Below are 25,664 nucleotides of genomic sequence, written 5' to 3' on the forward strand. Positions count from 1 at the left end.
ATTAAGAACTTCTGGATTGGAACCAAACATCTTCCTGGAAGCCTAATTAGGGATGATTATAAGTTGATTGTCTACAGTAAATAAAATAGACCTTGGTTTTCTTTTCTGTTCTTCTTGGAAAGTTGAGAGTAACTGTGGTGGTGTGTTTTGTGCACTGCTGTATGTAGGTGGCCACTCTTTCTGAGTGTTCAACACTGTTCAAATCTTGCTTAAAAAAAAAAAAAAAGAAACAAATTACCAAAAAATCCCACCCCTGTGTGTTAAAATCCACAGAATTCTTTCAGTGAATGTGCCTGGGCTCATTTATCAGGAAACAGAGTAGAAACACCATTGCTTTATGCAGCTGTAACTTAAAATTTCTTTTGAAAGGAGTAATAGAAGAATTACTGTATGAATCCTGCATGAGATTGTAAGTCTTGTCTTATGCTTAATTTCCATCACTTTTTCAATTCTTTGAATTCTATAAAAGGCTATTGGCTTTAATTTCCCAATGGGATGCAGCCGAGCCACAGTCCAAACATCACCAAAGTCACACTGGAAAACTCACAGGGAATTTCAATGAGGACTGTAACAGCTTATGTATATTGTGCTTTTTGATAGATTCTGGAAAATAAGATTTGATTGTAAATTCAAAAATGGCAACATAAACAGCCGTATGTAAAGAATTCAATAATAAATGTTTATAGTATGGTGTAGTTCCTGTAAGCACAAAAATTGCATATCTAGCACTGAAATTATTATTTAAGGAAGCTGCTGTTCTTCAATAACAACAAATGAAATTAGTTTGTGTTTAGGCTAATGTTGTAGAGGCCTGACTGCTGATGCCAGGCAAGCTAGCTTGAGCATTTACACTGCAATCTAAAATGTATGGATTGTGTGACAAATTTTCAATGAACGATACCAAAACGTTAAAAATTATCATTTATAACTTTTTTTCCTCCCTCCATGACCTGTAGAATTTCATTCATACTGACATTCATGGACAGCAGTTCTCCAAAAATAAGCAAAGAATAGCAGGTTTTCTGTGCAGTATGTTGTGCAGGTGTGGTAATCTTTCTCTGAATCCATTTCTTTCCTTGACCAGGTGGGGGTGTTCTTGGCATAACATTTCTCAAGAATAAGACACACAAATAATAAGGCGATTCTCTGCTGACATCTGGGAAGAGTTGGTTTTAGTCTATGTTCCAGCTCTGACAGCAAGCAGATGGGATCACCATTTTGATTGGATCATAGGAATGATTTTATTCTGAGAGTCTTATTACACCAAAATCACAGGAATGAGTCTGGGCTAATGGTTCTGGAGCAATGCATTCTAATTAACATAATCATTGGACATGGTGTGGAATAATTGCCCCAACAAATATATTCTACTTAGTGTTTAAGTCTCTAGCTGGGGGAAGATTTGAGTAAAAATAAATAATTTTGGTTTTTATGCTTTTGTTAAAATTATGGGACAAAATAAGAATTCTGCAAATAGTTTTCTGTAGTCTATAAAAAGTTAGCCTTTTTTTCTGAATTCAGTTGTTTATCCTCTGTCTGTGAGCTACTGAGTAGGTCCAAAACTATATTAATGTTACCTTAATATTTGTATGGATGTATATAGACTTTTGTGCTTTAGTACCTTTATACCTAAAAAGAGAAAGGAGTAGTAGTTTACAATGACCCTGTTAGACAGTGAAGAATTTTACAGGGTGAAAAATGGTACAAGATTTCAAGTCACACGGAAAGACTGTGACCAAGCCAGGAAATGAAGCCAGAATAGTGCCAAATATAAGACCATCTTTCCTATCTTATTGTCACTCTTAAAGTTTACTAAAAATAGGAGTTAAGTGAGTAGCTCCGAGAGCTGGTCCGCTTGTTTGGGTGCCAAGAAGAACTAAGTGTCAAGAAAATTCATTCAAATTTTTGCAGACTTTTATGTTAGAGCTGTGGATTTTCTCTTGAAGTTGACTTCTGCTGTCACCTGAAATAGTTGCTCCCTGGTCACGTAAGTGGGATACCCAACAATCAACAATCGTTACCATCATCATTATAAAAGGTGAGCATTCCCCAGCTGAAGGATTATCAGTCCATGAAAATGTGATGTGGAATTAATGGAGAGGATAACATTGTGGGATGGAAAGGATCACTATTATCCTTTTACAAGCAGGAGTTGTAGTTGAAGTTGCTTTTCCAAAATTCCATAGTAAAGCTAGATTTAGTGTTTCCTTTGTCCCAGACAGCGATCTACCCACTAGTCTGTACTGACCTGTGTTAAGCCAAAAGGTATGTGTCTTCAAGAACACTTCTGTACTCACTGTCGTCTTAGTAAACATCACCTTGACGGAAGTTGTGTTTCAGCTGTTATTATTTAACTCACAAGCCAACATTACCCAGGAGATAATATCATAGGTCCATATACGTACATTCGCAGCACATGATGCTCCCAGCAGAGTGAGCTCTGTGAGATTACACTGCATTTGTGCATATGCAGGAATCTGTGCGCATAGCTCTGCCCGTCATTTTTGTCTACATCCCAATAACTTCTGAATCACTTAACTACTTTCAACCCAGTGTAACAGAAGTTAGTAGGAATTAAATATCCAATTTTGTAGGAAGAGGTGGCTGAGCAGAAGAGAGGGATGTCATTAGTGGTCTAATTGAGTCAGACTTTCTCTGATTACAAGGTTGCAGTATACTCTCCGCCCACTGGAGAATTCACACAGAAGACAGCTATTATGGCTGCCCCAACCACAGGAAAGGTTTTAATTGGTACTCACACCAGAGAATCCAACCACAAGACACAAATTCCTAAAAAAAAACCCCAAGCTTCATTAGCTCTGCTGCAGATGGAGCTGCTTGTCTCTCCAGGAACCACTCTTTACCTTATTTGTGGCAATTTCACCAGACTTTTCATCTTCTATTTCATTTGAGCTAATCTCTCTCCATTGCAGCTGGCCTGCTGAGCTCTGACAAACAGATGTATGAAGTCCCTGTGCCATTCCTCCACATCCACTCTCTTTCCAATCTCTGGGTACTTTGAGCTATCACAATGCAGCTGTGGATCAGTGAATGTTTCACAGAGAGACCTCTTATATTTATGAGGGGAAAAAATTGCCTGCAACTCTTTTATTTGCCATCTTTTTCCAAAAAGACCACCTCCGGTTTCCCAGTGTTGGGTAATGGAGCCAACGAGTTGGTTTTGGAAAAAAACACGTTTCATCCCTAAACTAACTCCAGTTGTCTGAAAAAGCTTGGTAGAACCTCCTTTTATCAGTAAAATGTTTTTCCGGTCTCTATAAAACACAGATTTTTCTTGTCTTTGTGAATTGCCTAGAGGATCACCCTCTACAGAGAAAGGCAGGCCTCTCTGAAGACAGATATTCATGCCAACTATTTTTCAGGACATTTTATAGGCACTCTTTGGCCATGCCTAAATGTTTTACAGGGCGGGTCTAGATATGTAGATTAGATTTCAACCATTAGAACATTGTTGAAAATGTATTACAAAATCTTGTCCAAAATATATGGACTATAACTTATCATGAACATAACATACAGCAGAACATAATATCCAATTGAGAAAGGAGATTCTGAAGTTAAGTGATTTTTTACTGACAGTCCAGTCCTCATTTGAAATAAACTGGCATCAGCAGCCATCAAAATAAATAAGATCATGTTAACGAAACACTAGCTAAGGATGTGGGCTTAAAAGAACATTATTTTATTTTCACTGAATAGAAAAGGCTAGGGAGGCAGTTGTGCTCTTGAGAAGAGCCAAGCAAGTTCGCTGATGACACCAAGCTGTGTGGTGCCATCAACATGCTGGAAGGGAGGGATGCTATCCAGAGGGACCTTGACAGGCTGGAGAGGTGGGCCCGTGCCAACCTCATGAAGTTCAACCAGGCCAAGTGCAAGGTTCTGCACCTGGGTCATGGCAATCCCAGGCACAAATACAGGCTGAACGGAGAATGGATCGAGACCAGCCCTGAGGAGAAGGACTTGGGAGTGCTGGTGGATGAGAAGCTCAAGATGAGCCAGCAATGCACCCTTGCAGCCCAGAAGGCCAACCGCATCCTGGGCTGCATCAAGAGAAGCGTGGCCAGCAGGTCGAGGGAGGTGAGACCCCACCTGGAGTACTGTGTCCATTTCTGGAGCCCCCAACATAAGAAGGACATGGACCAGCTGGAGAAGGTCCAGAGGAGGGCCACAAAGATGATAAAAGGGCTGGAGCACCTCTCTTATGAGGCCAGGCTGAGAGAGTTGGGGCTGTTCAGCCTGCAGAAGAGGAGGCTCCGGGGAGACCTTATAGTCATCTTCCAGTACCTCAAGGGGGCCTACAAGAAAGATGGGGAGAGGCTGTTCAGTAGGGCCTGTTGTGATAGGATGGGGGTAATGGTTTTAAGATAGAGGGAGGTAGATTTAGATTGGATATTAGGAAAAAATTTTTTACAATGACGGTGGTAGAACACTGGAACAGGTTGCCCAGGGAGGTGGTGGAGGCCCCATCCCTGGAAATGTTCAAGGCCAGGTTGGATGAGGCTCTGAGCAACCTGATCTAGTCGGGGATGTCCCTGCTCCTTGCAGGGGGGTTGGACTGGATGGCCTTTGAAGGTCCCTTCCAACCCTAACCATTCCATGATTCTATGATTCTAAGTTGCCATACATTCTCTATGCCCCGCCTCCTCTACTAGCGGGGGAAGAAATGCTGACACACGAAAGTCTTGTGAAGCTTAGCATACTAGAGAGGAAAAAAAATTTCCAAAGATAAAATCTCTGCTTTGTCAATTAAGAGATGTTCTAACACCAACTCAAATGGGTGAGTTGCCAGTGAAGTCAGCCTGTTTCCGCCCCAGATGGGAACTCCGCAGTCACTTTGCCAAGAGAGGTCGAAAAGACACAGTCCCATACAATGGCCATGGGCTCACAGAGATGTTAGCTGGCCTTTCACATGTAATTTGTAGTGCTCTTTACCTATGGAAGAAGGGAAACCTTTAAGCTGTCATCATTAGGTTCAAATCAGATGTGCTGCTTTTACTTGTAGGTTCTTAAAATCCTCCAAATGTTCAGGCACTTTACATAAGTTACAAGGAAATGGAAACAAAACAGTTAATGTTTTTCCAAAGTTATATCTTACCCTTATGGGATCTAATGAATCCTTTACATCTCTAATGATAATAAATCCAATTTTATATTAATATATAAGGCTTCTTGATTCAGGTTACTTTCCTAATTATTATAAAAATGATGGACCTCTTTATCCATCTTTAATATAAAATTCTGCAGTATATTACAAGTGCATGGCAGTACCACTCTAGATTTTGAGGCAGGCTACAGGAGAAAAGCTATAACATATTGAGATTTCTGAGAAATTTCAGAAGACTGCCTATCCCCAGACACATTTGGCTGCAGATTAATATCCTCTTGCTTTTGAAAATATGCCTTGGGATATGCAAAGGCCTCCATCACATTTTTATGTGTCACCCTAGGGAAACAGCATGGAGGGCTTTAACACAATTCAGGGGAAGCATCATCAGACTTTTCTGAAAGATTTTAACTCTAGGTACAGTTCTAGAAGACTTTAATTTAATTTATAGATCTGACAGGACTGGTGGATATAGTGGAACATACTCCATCGTGTGTGGTGCATGCTCTTCTTTTATAAAATCAGATAAATGGAAAAATGGATCCACAGTAGCCCACCAGGAATCCTTCATGAGCTATCCAGGGAGATACCTATTAATTTTCAATTTTCTGAAAATCTCAGAATACCAGAATTTCTCCTTTTTAACATCTTCATGTGAATGTTAAGACAGGAAGGACCACTACTGACAGATAAATGATAATGTTTTTCTACCTCTGATGGCTACTTGTGTACCTCCCAAAATCATGTGCATGGTCTTGGCAAAATGCAAAGCATTTCTGTTCTGTTACATCACAGTGCTGGCGAAAAGCCAAGGAATCAGCAGTTTTGGTTTGCACAAGGAAAAAATTCTTCCCAGAGAGTTTGGATGTGATGAGATTTTAATGTGATCCAGGATGTTTCTTAGGTCGGTGAATCTGTTCTCAGTGGCAAAAAGAAGCATTATGAAGAGGAAGGCTCTAAAACCTGGTATTCAGGGAGTTTTTTGAGGTAACTCTACCCCTGCTCTTGGCGTGTTGCCCCTCACTGCATGCAGGGAAACTGTATTCAATTAATTATATCCATAACTGAGGACTTCACAGAGTTGTGACAAATGCAGCTAATTGCTTTTCTCAGGCTTTGCTTGCTCTGTTTTTCAAGTGCAGACCAGCTGCTGGAAAATCGTATATCAATTCTTGCTGTAAGCCACAGCTCTTAGTACCGAGGTGCTACTTCAGCCTTTTCTGAGAACATCCGTTCCCCCAAACTGAAACCACTGTCGCTGTACAGGGGCATTTGATTCATTTTCCTTTTGTATTTTAAGCAGTATCTGTTAAGATCCAAATTATTCTCTGCTTCCTGCAGTGCTCCCTAAGATAAGAGTGGTTCAAGAATGTACGTTTGTGGTAATTAAGCCATCATGAAAGTTGCAGTGTCAGGAAATATATGGTTCTCCACTCTTTTTCCCCCTTCTCGTTTTTTCCCCTCTTACCAGCTACTTGTCTATTTATACAAGTACACCTCACCATTTACTTAGGAGGCAGTGACATGGAGAAGCAGATATTTAGAGGAAGTCCATTTGCTTGACAAAAACATCCATTATCTTTATCACCAGTGGAGACCAAAAAAGAATCAATTACAATACTTCACTTGGGAATGACTAATTGAATCGTGAAATACACTGACACTATGAAGTCACTGTGGTAAGCTAAATACTGGTACTCATAAAAGGCAGGAAATGTTGTAGATAACATCATTTGAGACTAGAATGCGTTTTCAGTTTGTGTTGATGCTCTAAGCTTGTCTAATTTCCACCAACTTTTACTAATCGAGGGTTGGGGAATTAGCTCGGAAGAGAGAACTGCAGAGGATATGCACCTGCTTGTTTCAACTATGGAATTAACTCGCGGTGCTAAATACACCGCATCCCATCCTACAGTCAGAGATTATCTGTCAACTCCTTATTCAGTCATAGAACCACTGAAATTAGTCACTTGACTGGCTTTAGTGGTGCATCTGTCATAGGTACTCTATTGTCCTTCTCCTTGTGTGCTAGCACCTTCCAATCCTGCAGATGATGGCAGAGAACACAGGCAAGGGTATTGGAGGATGGCCTCACTGGGAGTGTGCTCTGGGTCCTTGTCCTACAGCTGTTCAACTGTGTCATGTATTACTGTGCATTGAATAATTCCACTGAACGTGCCTGGGGACTGGAGCTTCGTCATCTGTGCTGTTAAATTGTTAGGAAGATCCTTGGCATATCTTTAGCTGGGCCCAACCTCCCTATCCAAAATGCCCCAGAAATGGTTCAGAAGCTCTCATGGGGCAAATGCCATTTCCAGTAAGCACTTTGGGTGAATGACTTCCATTTGGGCATTCGCATCGAGTGCAATGTTCTTGATCCAGGTTTTACTGTGTCATTTGACATTAGGGACAGAGAACAATGCAGGTCACATTTAATTTACTGGTGCAGACATTGTTTCCATGTAGCAACAAATAACTGTTCAACATAAAATACTGGAACTCAGGAAGTCTAGCCCAATAAATTGAAAATTTATTTATTTATATATGTATATATACTGCAAAATTCATCAAATAATATGTTAATACTATTCAGTTCATAGAATAGTATTCATTCAGATATAAAAAGCTGGGCATGGATATAATTATTATGCTTACTTAGCAACAAGCGTGTGATTTGTTACGGATGGAAACTTACACACACTCACGGGATCCTCTTTTTCACATTCCCCCTGAACTCCAGGAAGGAAGAAGGGATGAACTTTCCTGCCCTCATGGGATCCACCCTACAGACACATCCAAATCAAAAGGTAGCTTTTATTTCTAGGGCTTTCTGAAAAGCTTCTGAAGAGGAAAATGCTTTGGTCTTTGCAATGTCCTAAGGGCCTGATCCAAGCACTTTGTGAGCAAAGAGAATTGCTGAATTTGCTACAGAAGGTGAAATCTCAGTGCCATTGAAATAAATGCCACTCTCTCCTTGATCTACTGAAGTCAGGATTTCAGTCCATAGTATTGAAGACATCTACCTCCAAATCCCTCAGCTTTAACTCTTTGAAATGTAGTTCAGCAACATACTTCAGTGGTAATGTGCTTAATGCTTTTTTTTCCCACAAAGGAAAGAAAAGCACATTCTACAGGTATACTTAATTGAAACCAGTTACTAATTGATTTTTCTAATATATTTTATTTAAATTCTAAAAGGGAATTTGTTTACAAAATGAAATAAATTATTAGATTCTCTGGATTCTCCTCCCTAAATTGACTCAGTCTCGTTTGTATTTAAGCAATTTGTGATTCATCATGGTGTCAAGAAGGAATGTCTCTGTTAGAACTGGTGAGGTTATTCACTATAGCAGAAGAGAAAAAAATCAGGAAAGAAATGTGTGTTTATGATCTGTGATGTGAGGAAGAGTGAAAAGGTTTGAGGAGTAGAAAGTAAGAGACTGTTTCCACTGCTAAGCTCAAGGTGGAGGAGGAGGGAAGGGAGGAAGAGGAGGAGAGGTAAAAAGGGTAATTTGCTGCATATTTTTAGTTCATATTTATGTTGCTAGATGCTTTGATGCTGGACATCTCATGCAAAATGGTATTTTAGGTACAGTCTATCAGTGGGGCATAACTGGCTCAGGTACCTTTCTTTTTTCAGGCAGGATCACAGTGTAATTTTACATACTGAATATCAAATAGCATCTACATGACCCACCTGATGTTTTGATGGTATTGAGCAGGACTCAGTACTAATTCTGTGTCAAACACTGCTCAAGAGAGTAGTGTCCGTAACTTAGATGGATAAATAACAGGGGAAGCTGAAGTAACTTGCCTATGGGCAGACAAGAGCAAGTTGACAGGACTGGGGATTAAACCCAGTTTTCTGACTCTTAATCCCATACCCTTCTTGTTCAGTGATAAGAGGCAGAAGTGTAAAACAAAACACAAATTTTAACAAATTTCTGTATCTCTGTTTTCCTTCTTCTTTACCTTTCTTTGCCTCCCTGTTGACTTAAAGTGAAATTTTTACTTAGAAAATTACTTCCTATCTGAACTGATTCCTTAAACCTAATAAAATAAGCTTTGAGTCAATCATGCTGTGATTTTGTTAGATAATTTATTTTGAGTAGTTATTTCTGCTTGTGTATAAGATGCAGTGTGTTCATTAATATATGGACAAAGCTAAGAGGATAAAATATAGCCTCCAAATAATAATTTAAAGAATACAGACTTGTTAAATACAGATGCCAAGTCATTTGCATACAAGAAAAAAAGGGACATAGTAGCTCTGTATTTTAGAAACAGGTTTTTACATATGGTTTGGATGCCTAAATGCACATGTGTTAAAACTCTTGAAATTCAGCAAGGTTAGAAATCTTTCATGTTATTCTGAAAAATCAGATTTTTCTACAAGGAACTTCTCAAAGTGTATACAAGAACAAGTACACATTTTTTCAGTCATGTCACATGTAAAAAATGACACACACTTCAATTTAATTTCCAAGAGTTTACACCACATATTTTCAATGCACCTGTTATGCAAATAAAAATTGCACTTCCAACTGAAATTTTATCTGACCATGTCCACATTCTGTAGTAAAAGTTGGCTTGCTACTGAAAAGTCAAACGCTAGAGCCTGAAGATGTTACTGAAGAAATGCTAACACAGATCCTCACTTTTTCCACATTTTCTACTAAGTAGAGGATGATCTTCTCAGCTGAACTTAGTTTTGTATAAAAAGGCAGTCACACATACAGATGCACTGTGGGAAAAGTAGTCTGGCCGAAGACCTGGATTAAGAGGGCCAGGAAGGCAAACTGTAATTCCTGCAAACTCCTTCAGCAACATCTAATTGTAAGTTTATTACAATATGAGACTGATGTTTGCCACAGGAAAGTCTGTCTGTTTGTGTGCTCTTCCAGTAAATCCTTATGCTAGCATCAATTTGCAGCACTTCCATTTCCAGAAAAATTACCTTTAGTAATGTCATCTGGGAATTACATTCATGTTGCTGTCAATATATTTTATACTGTCCATAAGTGATAGCAAATGTGCAACATGCAAAGACCCCAACAACTGCTTAGAGCCTTGACAACTGCAAAACAAAGATGTTCTGTTCTGGCCTAAGCTTATGAGAATGAGAGAAGTGCTGGAGCCAACTGCATACTTTGGGAGTTTTCCAACTCTGGCAGGAAAACCTTTTTTTTTTTCTTTTTTGGTAACAAATGGCACTAATGAGAACAATGAATTTCAGTAATTACTTTAAGAGGCTTAAACAAACAACCTAGCTAGAACAGTGAAAGATGAAGATGGGAATGTAAATTTTTGTAAGCTTATTGTCATTGTAGACTGGTAACAGTTTTGTGGGCTATCTGGTATTATTATGATTCATTTCGTCACAAACTTCATTCCAGAGCTGCCCATTTCTCTATCTGCTGTTCAGATTTAGACACAGATCAGCTATATAACAGAACTGGAATAAAGTAAATCTGAGAGCAGCTATGGGGTGAATTGAATGTACAGGAAGTAAATTCCTTGTTCAGTCAAAGAACAGCTGTAGTTTTTACAGAAAGGGAGCTCAGTCCGTGAGTTAATGTCTCTAAGCTTTTGGAGAACGGCATTCGCATCCCTGCTCTGCTGCACATTTTGTGTACGATCTTTAACAATTCACTTGAACCTCAGTTTCCCATTATCTAAAAACTATGGTAAAAGACAGGAAAAATTTATATTTGTGGGAGTGTTGTAAGGCTTCTGACATACACAGATAAGAGGTAATGAGTTCATTTACATGTCTTATGAACCACTGTAATATTTTGCAAATTACGCTACTAATTGACTTTGGCTGAAACCTAAACAATGCTCAATGAAACACCTACCTTTGCATGCAGGCTGGTGTATACGACAAGGAATCAGATTTTTCTTTCTCTGGTGACACTTGTTCAATGGTTCTTTCCATGTGAAGATGCTATTCCTTTTCCAAATTGGCCCTTTTTTGCTATATAGTCAGTCATGGCGAACATGTTTGCAAATAAATTTCATTTTTAGAACAGTTAGTAGAGAAACTAGGAGGAACACTTCCACTGAAGTGGGGACAACTTTATTTTCTTCTTCAAGACAGAGACTGCTGTGATCATAAAAGTCAGCTTTGCTGATAAGTTTCTTCAGGAACAAGTGGAGCTTCTTTCCATGCTTTCACAGAAGTGTAGCAGGATGGGTTAAGTGGTGGATAAACATGAGTGATGTTAGACTGGAAATGTGCTGCTTAAAGACCATTTATTCCCATTTGTCTGTATATAAGGTGAGAACACAGAAGTATGTCTCAAATATTAATTATTGTTTATTTATTTTTTACTTCAAAGTGTCTTCAAAAGGGTTCAGTTTACTACAGCAAAAACAGTTTGGAGAACCTGATGGAGAGGAGGGATTGGACAGGAAATTTCAGGTCATAATAGGTTTTGCTTTAATGTATATTTGCTACATACCTAAACCTTCCAATGATTCACATCCAAATCTCTAAATTGTTTATGAAAAAAAAGAAGCCTGGTTATATTAAGAAGTAAGGCAATGGTAAAAAAACCTCACAATGATATACAATATGCTGAAATATCTACGCGTGTAACTTGGAGGTTAAAAAAAAAATAGTGTGAGAAACTAAAAATATTGAAGGAAAATGTTAGCTTGATAAAATGTAGGGGTTTTTTTTAATATTGGAAGAAAAGTATGTCTTAACATAGAATTGTCCTGATGGTGGAAACAAATCATCATTCTTCATTATTAGAAGACATAGAATTGTTAAAACTCATTAAGTAGCTGGATTCTTAGAAACAAAACACAGATTACCTACTTTTACCATATAAGAATAGCAAATTTCTTTTTGGCTTATAATGGTCTGAGGGAAATATAAAGCAGCTTTAAGAAGAATTAAACACTTTTAATTCAACGGACACAGATGGTTTGAACACAAATTGCTCTAGGAAATCTTTAATCTTCATTTTTTTAACAAATTCTGGAATATTATGAAAATTCCAGAAGAATGAAAGTGAACTTACAGTGTGCCAATATTCCAAAAAGTCTGGCAAGATGACTGGAGTAAGTGTGGGTCAATTAGTCTGACATCTGTTCCAGAAAATGTAACAGAAAAGCTGGGAAGAGAATCAGCTGAGAAATAATTAAAGGATAGAAATAAAATTAATTCCAGACAACACAGTTTTATGAAAAGCAGATCATGTCGAAGAAATCTCACTTTATTCTTCGATGAAATTGCAAGCTTGTTTGAGTAATCTGATTTTTGTAAAATATTTGAATTTAGCAGCACAGGATGTTCTGATTTAAACATTGGCATCCTATACTATTAATAAAGCAAATGTTTTATGAATTAAGAACTGGTTAAGTGATAGATCTTAAAAAGAGATTGTCTCCAGGAAATTATCAACAGCTGAATATACTTATAATGGAGTTTCATGGGGATCAGTAGCAGACCTGATACCATTCAACGACTTCACTGATTATTTTTGAAAGTAAAAAATAAATCACTTACGATAACATTTGTAATTAAAAAGGAGGGGAAAAAAAGCCCTTTGTTAAATAGTAAATAAGGATAAGGCAATGAGGCAGGATGATCTGGATCTTTTCATAAACAGACCTCTGAAAAAACCTAGGGATCAAAGTGAAGGAGCAACCTAATGTGAGGTCTCAGCATGGTAAAAGTGCTGATAATTAGCTCTAATTGTAGCCTGCCTGCAAATGCAACTATGCTGTTCTCTGGATTCAGGCTCTTCAGCATACAATCCACTTTCATTTCCCTGTACTGCACTTCTCTATATTCCTTCTTCTGCTGGTTAGTATAAAGTGAGTCTCAGATGCCATGAGACCGCTCAGATGCCTTGGATGCCTCTGCCAGCATGAGGTAGTTTTCCCCTTGATCACAATCACAGTACTTTCACAGGGAGAACGTAATGGGTATTAAATAACCCTTCACTCTAGGAGGAAGGAAGTAACAAGAACCACTAGCTGGAAGTTGAAGACATGCATGTTTGAGTTAAACTGTATTGTAGTTAATATGTGCACACCACTGGAAGAAATTGTCAAGGGAATGGCCAGCTTTAGTCACGTCTGTGCCTTTGGAAGCATATAATTTTGTGAAAGGAGGTGGCAATTTCTGTGAGACCTAAGAGAAAAACATGGTATAACTTTCTCATTATAGCTTTTAAGAACAGTGACCTGGTAGCAATATTTTGTTTACTTCTCAGAATGATCAGCTTGCTAACACTGATTTTAGACTGGAAGAAGTTGAAATCTCATACTCACAGGCAGAAGAACGTAATATGTACAGAATAATTTGTAAAGCAAAAGAAACTTCATAACAGAAAGTACTAACAAGTCAAATCTGAAACTGTGCTCTCAGGCAACAGGCCTGCTGGTTGAAAAAAAAAGTCCTAGAATGGCCCACGGCTAATGCTTTTCAGATGACAGAAAGGGTATGACCTTGAGAGGTCATCCCCTATCTTAAGTCAAGATCAACTCCACTGAAAGCTGATTAAGAGAAAAATGAAATGCCAGTAATGTTAAGCTCACAGGTATAAAAATGTTCTTGCTGCAACAACATAAATGGCTTCTAATCCAACTGAACTGCCCCCTAACCCAGGCATCTCAGAGAAATAATAGCAACTTCTCATACAACCTGTGAATGTGTGACCCTTCCAGAAGAATCCTTAAAATTCCCCAAATGTGCTGTTTTCTCAGAGGCTGCAGATGACAAAACCAGAAGGCACTGTAGCTAAATCTATGTGCTTGTAAGCTAGTTTGGGTCAAGGATTAAAGAGTGTCCTGACCCTGATTCAGCCCGGCTAGTGTGGAAGTGCTGAACAGGTTGTATTTCAAGAGCAGCAGAACAATGAGATCAATTACAAGTGACTGAACTTCTCAGCATAGACAAGGCTCCTTATTCGTGAATATGCTCTTTTAAATACAGATTTATAGGAGGATTCTGTAGTCAGTACCCTAACCTGCCTATAACCCTCCTTCTGTTCGCTGCTGAAACAATAAACCTTCAGGACTCCAGTTCTCATAGAATCACTTATCCTCTCTGATGATAGTATACTTAAGGATCTTTAAATTGAAGGCTATTGATTTGGAAAACCACATTAGTTTGCAATTAAAGGGTGATATTAAAATATTTTCTTGGTAAAAATGACCTTAAAAATCCCACCTTTTTCACTACTTTTTGGCTGGTGTATGTTTGTACTACATACATCTTCAGTGCAAATTTCACTTAGGGAATTTTGCTATAAATTGGGCTAACTAGGGGAGCCTGCTGCAGGCAGTCTTCATTTTCCATTATGAATTGTTTTGGGATGTAGACTAATGCTCTCCTGTTAATTAATTTCAAAGTTGAATACAAGACATATTGGAAGAGATAACCTCCATCTTTCTAGATAAATTGAGATAAGAATTAAAAGAGTTCTGATACAGCTGCTTTGGGAAATAACTGAACAGCTACTTGTATAAGACAATGATTTGCACAATCTACTCAAATTATATTTTACAAATCTGAGCCAAATATCCTGAAATTACACAGGCAAAAAAAATGTAGAATTTGGCCAAGGATACATGTATTAGATCCATTTAAATTAGCAAGACTTGACCTAAAAATAATAATGCCATAAGCCCATTCTGCTCACACTCATTATCAACCATAGTGGTGTCCATCAAGAATAATGTGTTTGGCTCCATGGGTTTGGATTTGCAAAGACTAAGAACATGAAATGGCTTTTTTACATTTTATATTTTTTGTGAGAACAAATTAGAAATAAATAATGTAGATTCTCTCATAAAGGCATTTGCACTGACATGAGAGATTGGGTGAGAAGAAGTCGGGGTAGAGAGAGAGCAGGATTAGCCCATCAGCACAAGCATCATTTAGGTGAAAGCGGCTGTGAAACCTCACCTGAATTCTTTCTCGTCGGGTTAGTCTGCACTGGACCCCAAACTCCCTGATGGCCTGGGTCTTGTCCCTAGCAAGTGGAGCAGGTCTCCGGGCAGGAACCCTATCCTACGCAGGAGCTCTAGCCTCATGTCTGGTATAGACACGATCGGCTCAGACCCAGGCTTGATCTCAAATTACTACTCCAGCAAATGATGCAGATGTCACAGTGCTTCACATGCACTCTTCTTATGCTGAGCATGATGCTAACACACAATGGAAAGATTGTGCCTGACCCAGTTTTAAGATCTTAAAAGACAAGTCTAAAGTGAAAGACAAGATGTTGCAGAAACCAACAGATGCAGCACAAACAGTGAGATGCATGGGAATTGCCACGGGAATACCAGATAACTTGTCCTTCCATTAACAGCTATTTATACACAAGGTGGGAATCTAGCTTTAACAGCTAACATAGAACATGCAAATAATTTTTCAAACTCAGCTCACATAGATGGTGTTGTCGTTTTGTCCGGAGACCCAGGGCAGTACAGCATACGGCAGCAGCTTATGTCTCTGTAGGGCTCTCTCTAATGGACATCACAAGCATTCTCCCTTTGGGATGATATCCACGTCTCCTGTCATTGACTTTGCAGTGGCAACCACACTAATGGCACTCAATAAACAGCTCTCTGTCAACAGGCTGGAAGCAGGTTATAATAATCTATGGACTCTGCTTGCTGAGAAACGTTAAGAAGTTTATGCGTTTGCTATCCAAATTCCATATCTGGATGATCAGGAGGATGGAGAGCAGGTGAAACAGCCACTCCCCAGCAACTGTGCTGGATTACTTCTGCTCCTCTGTGGGCTTCCCTAGGATAGTAAACACAGGTCAAAGAGATCAAGTTGATAATGGTGGAGGAGAGGAATTTACATAGTCTCTCTGAAGGGAGAGATGCATTTCTTTTGCTCAAATAAAGAAATAGATGAATATGCAAAAGACCCCATGTAGAAGATACAAGCATTCCTCTAGACTGATGCTATATTAACCCTTTCCCTCGTTGCACTGTGTTCCTTATGTGGAGATTAAATTACTCTTTAGGAAAACTGTGTTGGCTCGTCAATGGCAGACCCTGAAGGGAATCCTTTGAGCTGACTCAAGACATGTTCAGTAAATGTATTTCTCAGTCCTCTGCAGTTTGGATTGAATTTACCACTCTGCTCCTCTTCACAGAAGTTACCTAAAATATATTCCTTAATAAATCTGTTGGAACATGACTCATGCTTTAGTATAAGCACAATTTTATATTGCTGTAACTTTCTGAGGAGTTATTCTGCCAGAAATTCACATACAGATTCAGTTACATGAGCTCACAATATCAGCATATTCTTGTGTCTACACTAGCAAACCTCATCTAAACACCTCTATACCAGCACTTCTTCATTGCCTTGGATTGTGGCTGTACTGTGCCGAATATAACACTGTATGCTACGCTGCTGTCTTGCCTGAGGCAAGAATTAACCCTGAATTTTTAATTTGAACCATTAAAAGCCAAAGGTGTTGAAACTGGAGAATGACAGCTTTTCCTCTATTCATCCAGTTGTCTGCATCACACTTAGCTTTATAGAAGTCTTTGAACTTACGAGGTTCCTTTGGTGTAATGCTGCAGTAAAAAGAGAAGAGGCTTCAGCTCTGAGTTTTCTTACATCTGCAGACTTCAACACTCCTGAATGATTAAACTTTACTAAAAGTTATTCTGTTGATTCACTTAGTATTTATTAAGCCTAAATGTAAGCACAGTAGTAAGGTTTTATCATAAACTATTTGTATTTTCAGTGTAGGCTTAGGGCTTTGGTACTCAGACATAACCACTGCAAAATCAAAAGATAATTGCCAGCTCAGAAGATGAAGGAACAGACCTAAAGTAAAAGGCCATTGGCCAGCAGAACATGAGAAAAGAATTAACACATTTTGAGAGGAGAGCTGCTGGCCTCTGGGGGATGATATGCAGTTCAGTGTTTCTGTCACTGCTCCAACTGGCTGACCTACAGATTGGCTCCAGACCTGGGAACAGCTTGCCCAGTTATCAGCCCAGAAACGAATGCTTCAGCAACTGAGCATGTGAAATAGAGAAGGAAGAAAGAAATGTGCTAATGAGGTTTTATATAGAATTTTGTGAGTGGAATATAGAAATAATGAACTAATGCATCAAAAGTGGTAGGACCTGGGAGGGGAGAAAAAAGAATTTTGGCTGAGTTTGGAAAGTACTCAAGTTAAGGATTTGGAAAGTAGAGCTATTAAATAAATAAATAATGAGGCCCACATAAATTTGTGGTCCAAGAGATGAATACACTTTCCAGACTTACATCATCAGGGATATTAAAATGAGTGTTAGTAATTATTAAATATACTTGTTGATTAATTGATGGCCTGTTTGGATCTGTTTATTTGGGAAATGTAGAGTCTTACTCTAAGTCTGAATAAGGTAGCATAGCCACATGGGGACTGTGCAGCTCATGCTGAGGGGTTGCCTCAGTCTGCAGCTGTATAATTGAATCAGTTCGTAATGTGTCTGAGCAAATTAGGTCCTCACAGGAGGAGTAATTAACCAGTGAATAGAGGTGGAGCATCAGCCCATGCATTGTGTGCTCAAAGACTGAGAGAAAAGGCATATAGTCTTGCTTATTTCTACACATAGTATGTAAATCTTCTTCAGTTATATAAAAAAAAAATTGTGGAAGCTCTTTTTTCCTCCATTGCCTGAGTCACTGGAACGTAAAATTTTGAGAAGTACAATGATGTAGAAAATTTCTCTGCTATTTGGAGAAGTGAAGGACCAGGAGAAAAGTGGAGTGTAGACTCATGAATGGATAATACTGAAATGCAGAATATGCCAGGAATGTACAAAAGTTAGAATATGCCAGTTCTGTTGACACAGGAAGGACTAAAGACCAGTTTCATCAGTGAGTGGGGAGTGCTGCAGTAGATGTCTTGTGAATGCAGGTTGACTATTGCTACATCTTCAGGGCTTCATTCAGTAATAACCTGCAGCATTGATGTCCTCAGGAAATGGATCCTGGAAGATGTTTTCCTCAGCCTTTTGAGGGCTGCATTAATGTCTTCATGTCTTCTTTTCTGTCACCCCCACTTCTCCTGAAGTTATGACAGCATTGGCTCCCTGAAGTGCTGCAGTCACCTCTGCTGTGGCCTGGTTGGGTACCCAGTGAGACCCAGTGAGAGGACTGAGCATAAACCTGCTTAATCTGTGAGTAAAGACACAACAGGCCAAGCCACCTATCCAGGGCAGCAGAGCAAGAAGTTGGATTGCGTTTTGGGGACCTTATTCTCCTCTCCTCTCTGCGTTTAGAGTACAGACTCAGCTTTAAAAAGAGGAACTCACTAGCTTGGCTTTAGGCAGTCTTTTCCCTCTGAGTTTCTGTGATACCACAATAGAGGTAGATAGGATAAGGAGAAGGAAATATGAAAATTTTGAGCATATCCAGAAACAAAGGAATTCTTGCAGGGTGCATAAAATATGAATGTGTATATACAAAGTGAAAGAAATCAAACACCTGTAGTGAAAAAGGTGCTTTTTTTTTTTTCAAAAATTCTTTTCAATATTTATATAACCATTTCCAGTAGCCTTTGGGGTAACAGTACATCTTCATTGCTGGCCATTCCCTACAATAGGAAGTTAAGCAGCATCCAGTATAATTTTACTGTAATAAATAGCATCTGAAAAAAAAAAAAAAAACAAACTGTAAAGCTGCAAAAACAGACTGTTTTCCTGAACTGTTTTGCCCTCTGAAATATTTTGATGGCATGACATACAATGTTTATTGTTTTACATATCTTTATAGCCTTCAGCCTCTCTCTCTGTCAACACATTACTCTTCAGCTTCATTGTGCTTTTCTCTCTTCTCTGGTGCCGTGGGAACATAAAGCAAATGATTCGACTGTTCTCAGCTAGAAATTGTTTTTCATTATAATTTCAAGAGGGGCTTTGAAGTATCTACTTAGGCTCTCACAGCTAATAAGAGACAAGGCAGTTGCTATGCTACTTGTTGATTAAATGAAAACCAGACCTGATAACATGTGAGATCTTCCTAAGGGAGGTGTTTCTCTTATGGAGATGAGTAGCAAGCAGTTAAGACCTGAATTGCAAAGTTGTATGTCTAAGGTTAAATGCCTAAATGGTCACTTTTATGTTCCCAAAGCAATGAGCTGGCTATCTGGAGCCAGAGTGTCAGCTGGTGTAAATCATCATTAACACTCGCTAAGTATTTGGGCAGGAGGGCCTTTGAAGCCAAAATGTCCATTTTGTATTCTGATCATTAAAAAGCCTAAATTTTCAATTAAGAATGAAATGGAAAAAAGAAAAATATTTTTCTGAGCTGCAATGTGACAGAAAATTCTAATGACACCCAGGAGAAGATAAGATCCTCAGTTCTGCTAAAACAAGGGTAGTATATTTAAGGCCATAAATAACATGTAGTTTCATACCTATGAGTCATAATTTGAAAAGTGTTTTCTAGGGAAAGCCTCAAAATACAATTTATGTTTCTGAAATAGAATATAGACCTCTAAATTCAGGACAGCAGTCTAATCTAAAGCCCTGAATCTGTTTAGACATTTGAAGTCTCTTAAGTGTGTTGTACTCCTTAAGTCAGACTTAACATATTCTGAGAGCACGGAGTTCAGAATAAAATACGAGTCACAATGACTTACATTGTGAAATGCAAGAAAAAGAGGTGCCAGAGTAGTTTATTCATTAAAGCACAGGGAATAGAATATGTATAATTTAAAATTTCATAGTGAAAACTGTGACACTGTTTTTTTTCCCCTTACTCTTGAAAATGGGCAACTCTGCAGCAAAGGATGTAAGAGCCATGAGACAGAGAAAGAACAGGTTAAGAGAAAGCATGATCTTGTAGTTCAGTGATTTAAACACTGTTGGGATAGAGAAGAAATGATTCTTCTCAGTACATAATTTCCTTTTATATGTTTTTGTCTGTTGGAATTGAAATGCAGAAGCAATTCACAGCAGCAGAACAGAAAATGCTATTACACTTTGTCTTACTTTCTGTATTTTTGGTCCCACACTTGTTAGCTGGACTGTGGTTACCATGTGAACTGCTTGAGGAGTGGTCAATGTACCAACAAGCTTATGGCTATCCTCTTAGAGTAGAGCATATGTGAGTTTAGCTCCCTTGAGCTAAGAAGGGCTTTCCTCTGCTCTGGTTATTGGTGGTAAAATACCTGATTTGGTACCTGCTCACAAATCAACAGAGGATCTGCATTCTGGCTTGACTGAGGAGCAAACATCAACTGCACATACCCGTTGGATGTCAAAGCTCAAAACAGAGAGGGGTGTGCACTTTCAGATCCTTTTCTGTCTCCAGCTGGAAGAACAAGCCTGCTCCTGTTGGTACCCTTCTCTCCCGTGTGTAAGCAGCTGACGTGTTTTCCAGCCCTACTCCAAGGAGTCTAGGTTTTAAGTGACACATTATGGTGTTGCAATATATATATTTCTTTGAATGGTGTTCTACACAGGGGTCATCAAGATGTGTTCTCTACCATATTTATTTCATGCATATGGTCTGTTAACATTTCAGTTATTGCCTTAATAATATATACTATGTGAAGAAGTAACAACTCACTATCAATGTGTTGTTAGGCAGTAGCATTGGAGTTTTTCTAAATATACCAGTTTCTGAAAGAAAAAATACTTAAGATGGTAGAATAATAGGAAACCTACTCTATTAATTCATGCTTTCTGGAGAGGAGGTGAAAGTAGGGAGATTCTCCTAGGGCAGCAATATCCACAAATATTTTCCATTTGGTACCTTTATTTCACCTGTCTTTTCATTTTCTGTTTTGTATTATGATGTGGGGTTGTTGTTTTAGTTAGAGTTTGGGGTTTTTTTTTTGCTTTGTTCATTTTTTTTAAACATACATATCCTTTAACAGTTAGGTATGGAGAAACAGATCAGCAATTTCAAGCTCATAAAAGGAAATTATGTGCAGAAATAATTTTTTGTTTATTGTTTCAGATTTTCTTTATTGCTCTTGGAAATTTCATCCAATCCATGCACTGAAAAAAGAAATCTTGTATTTCCAAAACAAACAAAAATTCCAGTTGCATGGCAACTAGCCCATGTACTAAGCCCTAGAAATATCAGATCCAGAGGGCTCAGAACCTTGCCAAAGAATCAAAGTGCTTTTAATGGATTTCTTCACATGATACAGGGTTTTTAACCACTACACTCCACAAAATGATCCTCTAGCCAAATTCTTTGCTGTCACTGAAGTAAGAGGGTTATGCCATTGGAGAAGGGGATTCTAGCCCTTTCCTAGCAGTTTGTCCTTGTGCAGCCTGCAGAGGGGAGTTTGCCTCCATCAGAGAGGGGAAGTCTTACCAGGCAACATGTTCTTTCTGTCAAAAATAAACTTTAAACACGCTATGGACTTGAGATCCCCAAAGTAAGAAAGCGTAAGTACTAAGGGTGTAGGGGAAGCCAGGAAGGCCTCTCAGTCATAGAATCATAGAATGGTTTGTGTTGGAAGGGACCTTTAAAGGTCATCTAGTCCAACCCCCAATGTTTGCCATCCTTACAGAAATAAAAAGGCAGACACAGCTGCATCGTTTTCCTCTCAGTGTTTCATATTAACCTGGTAGTTAAAGGTTTCAGTTGCTTTAGCTGCCTTGATGATGTGGGTCTGCTGGTGATACATTTCCAGAAGCTGGAAGGAGGTCCTGAAATTTGTATAAAAGCCTTGCTAAGGATCACAATATGGGTAACTATGATCAGAAAGGTCTTCACTGCTCTCTGGAGAAAGGAGAAAAGAAGGTCCCAAAACAAAAATTTCTTCCTTACAGTTCAGTTTGTAATACACTTTCATGAAGAACAAGCTGATAAATTTTCTTATTCATAGCATATGGTTTGACCTCTATCATGAACTTAAGCAAAAGAGAGCTGACATCAAAACAGTCATTGAGATTTTCTTGATCTTCTGCCTAACACTGAATGCACCTCAGACTGGGGCTTTCACCTTAGTGTTTCATCCATTTATAGTTTTTGACTCAATGAAATCCCCAGCCTTTAATCCATGGCTGGTATCCAATTGCTGGTAGGGTGTTGAGGGTAACAAGGCTTGTGTCTACAGTGGTAGAGATATTGTGTATTGAAATCAGTATTGTGTGTTCAACAGATGCAGCTGGAAATACCTGCCATAATACAAAACTTCAAATACGGTAAAGATCACCAATATTGGTGAATTCATGTTTCAGTGGGAAGGGAACACCTGACTTTCACTGCCAAAGTTTTGAGACAGTTTTGATTACAAAATCATTTCATTTTGAACAATGGAGTCAAAACATCATTTTTTCAGCCGTGTTCTTAGCCTGACACACACGGTGTTCAAGGGGTATGTTTCTTTACGAGTGTATGAACTGCAGAAGAGAGCTGTTAATCTTTGGGGGGACTGGCAATTCAGCATACTGACGGGGAGAAATGAGCCATATTTCATTCATACATGTTGGTTTACTCTCTACATGGCCCCGTTTCTGTGAGCAGCACTCAGTCCTCAGATTTGCCCCAGTCCAGTCTGACGCAGCTGCTTTTTGCAGACCAATGCATCCGGTATTTCTCATTGCCCTTCCATCCCCTTCCAGTGCCAAGTTCCTTAGTCACTGTATTTTTGACTGTGGATGTGACAGAAGGTACCTCTTTTCACATCTTCAGATCTGTAAATTTGTCTCTTGATTTATGTGTCATCTCTCTTGCTAGCCATGAAAGCACTGACTTTCCCTAGTCCCAGTAACACAGGTAGACTTGCCCAATCTGTCTGGACCCAAATCTGAATGGCACAAGGGCAATCCTTTCTTGCTGTGTGGTTGTCACTGAAGGATCTGTCCTACCTGTGCTCTCCAGGGTAGACTGTCAGACTTTTAATGGTCCAGTTTCAACTGGTATGGTTACTTGACCTGAAAATGGATGAAACATATACTCTTTGATATAGGTATGGAACCCTTGGAACAGATCTGCTGCTGGCATAAGACAGGATTCAAGAGAAGCAGCTGGTATGTAGTAGCAGTCTGGTATGTAGGATTTTCTGGACTAAAGCCAGGGAGCTTAGTTAATAATTCAGCAAGACAGACTGCTTCATCTTCTAATTGGCTGACAAAATCAGGCCCTAAGTGCCCACTTATTTATACAGGGACCAGTACAACTGGAAAAGATCTGTATTGGCTACAGCCTTCATAGTTGTTTTATATTGTCAAAAGTGGTTGAAGTAATCTGTCTCTTTGCAGACCAAACACATGTTGGAAGTGGCTTGTGGGCTGCAGAATCTCTGAATCAAACCATGCATCTGTCTCAGTCTGAGCAGCTCCATCTTTATAAACAACTAGTGTGAAGTTGTGTGTGGCTTTCTCAAGATAATAGCAGAATTGAGGTCTGGAGGGCCTATAACCTTCTGTATTGTCTCTGTCTTTAAATGTAAGTTGGAGATAAAACAACATATGTGATCCTAGGCAAGAATATTCTGTTCCACAAAGGCGTCTATACTCTTGGTAGTTGTGACTGACCAACCTGTTGTAACAGGTAGCTGTATCTGATTATAAGGAGTCCTTTTCTAAGACTTATCTTACTTGAGTCTTTGCCTTTGACCATTTTGTTTCAGAATCATGGTCTAAGTTGAACCTCACTTGAAACCAGAAGCCTGTAAGATCTGTTAGATAATGCGCAGTTAAACACTTTTTGCAACCAGACAACCAAATCTGCCTGCAAAGTACGTGCATCAAAACCAATGCCCGTGCGACGTTCATGTTGACAAAGGATTTGGAGAAATGCTTCCTTAGGAGAGATGTATGTGTGCGCAGGGCACCGAGCTGGGAAAAACAATACTGAGGGAAGAAACACTAGTCACTCTCCAAACAAGTGTTGAGAGCCTGACCTTCAAAACAAACAAAGAAACATACCTTATCAAGAATGATGTTTTTGGAGTAAAGTGCTTACTGAAAGAGGCATGAAATTGTTCTAACAGGAAGAAGTCTTCTCTTGTTTGCTTCCTCCTAAGTTCAGTTAAACAGGGCTTTGTATATTCTTTGTAAATAAAAGAGATAGGTGAAACACTTAATTTTAGCACTCATATCTCCTCCAAACTGAAACAAACTTCAAGGCTCATCTGTTTTGCTAACCAGGAAGGTCAAAGGAGGCACTGTAGAAAGTCCATTATGGGAGTGAATTGAGAAGAAACACAAAATCCTTGAACGTCAAACAGAAAATAATATATCTGAATTGTGTCCAGTTCTGGAGCCCCCAATGTAAGAAGGACATGGACCAGTTGGAGAAGGTCCAGAGGAAGGCCACAAATGATAAGAGGGCTGGAGCGCCTTTCCTGTGAGGACAGGCTGAGAGAGTTGGGGCTGTTCAGCCTGCAGAAGAGGAGGCTCCGGGGAGACCTGATAGCGGCCTTCCAGTACCTCAAGAGGGCCTACAAGAAAGATGGGGACAGGCTGTTTAGTAGGGCCTGTTGTGATAGGACAAGGGGTAATGGTTTTAAAATAAAGGGGGGTAGATTTAGACTGGATATTAGGAAAAAATTTTTTACAATGCGAGTTGTAGAACACTGGAACAGGTTGCCCAGAGAGGTGGTGGATGCCCCATCCCTGGAAACGTTCAAGGCCAGGCTGGATGAGGCTCTGGGCAACCTGATCTAGTCCCTACTCCTTGCAGGGGGGTTGGACTAGATGACCTTTGAAGATCCCTTCCAACCCTAACCATTCTATGATTCTATGATTCTATGAATTGTCCCTGTGAAAATTCTGGCACTGGGGAACAGCAATGAAAGAGCAGAAAAGCCACTGAGGCAGTGGGAGGACAGGCAGAAAATTTCTGCAGCTGTATATGAAATTATGTGGAAAATAAGAGAAGGGAGGTCATGGTAGTCTAGACGAAAAATTATGCCGAACAGGCAATATGCCTGAGCAGCAGAGATTATGAGGAAGAAACTAATTTTATAAGTATTGTAGAGAAAGAAGCAGCAGGACATTAGGGTGGGAAAGGGGGTGAAAGAAATGAAGGATGACATGAAGGTTGAGCGCCTGAAAAGAAAAAGAAAATGTTTCAACCTCCAAAGATCTAACCCCGATTACACAGTTCTCAGCCCTGCCCCTTTAATTAAGTAAGTGATTAATTAAAATAAAGCTCTTAATCTCCCCATTTACATATTATGCCTCCCACTAACCAGCACTGACTGCAGGGCCCTCATCAGAAAGCTCCTTCCTATTTGAATTCATGTTGGTTCCCAAACATATTACTTTGTAAATAGGAAATGACAACATTGGCTCAGTGCCCCAGTCTCGTTGCAGCATTGCCATATGTCAGTATCATGCTGAACATAGTAAGCAGAAGACCCAACAATATAATTATTGAGGACATCTGTCAGCAGCACAAGCTACATCTGGGATTAGTAGCTGTAATACTGGAAAGACCTATAAGAAGCAGAGAGGAAAGTCCTTTTGTGTTGGCTTGGATTTTCAAGAATAGGAGCCAGATCCTCAGCTGGTGTAAATTTAAGCCGTTCAAAGAAGCTAATGAATCCAGCATCAGCTGATTCTAGCTAAGAATCTG

Source organism: Chlamydotis macqueenii, chromosome 3 (genome assembly GCF_036417535.1).
Source record: "Chlamydotis macqueenii isolate bChlMac1 chromosome 3, bChlMac1.mat, whole genome shotgun sequence".
Classification (NCBI taxonomy): Eukaryota; Metazoa; Chordata; class Aves; order Otidiformes; family Otididae; genus Chlamydotis; species Chlamydotis macqueenii.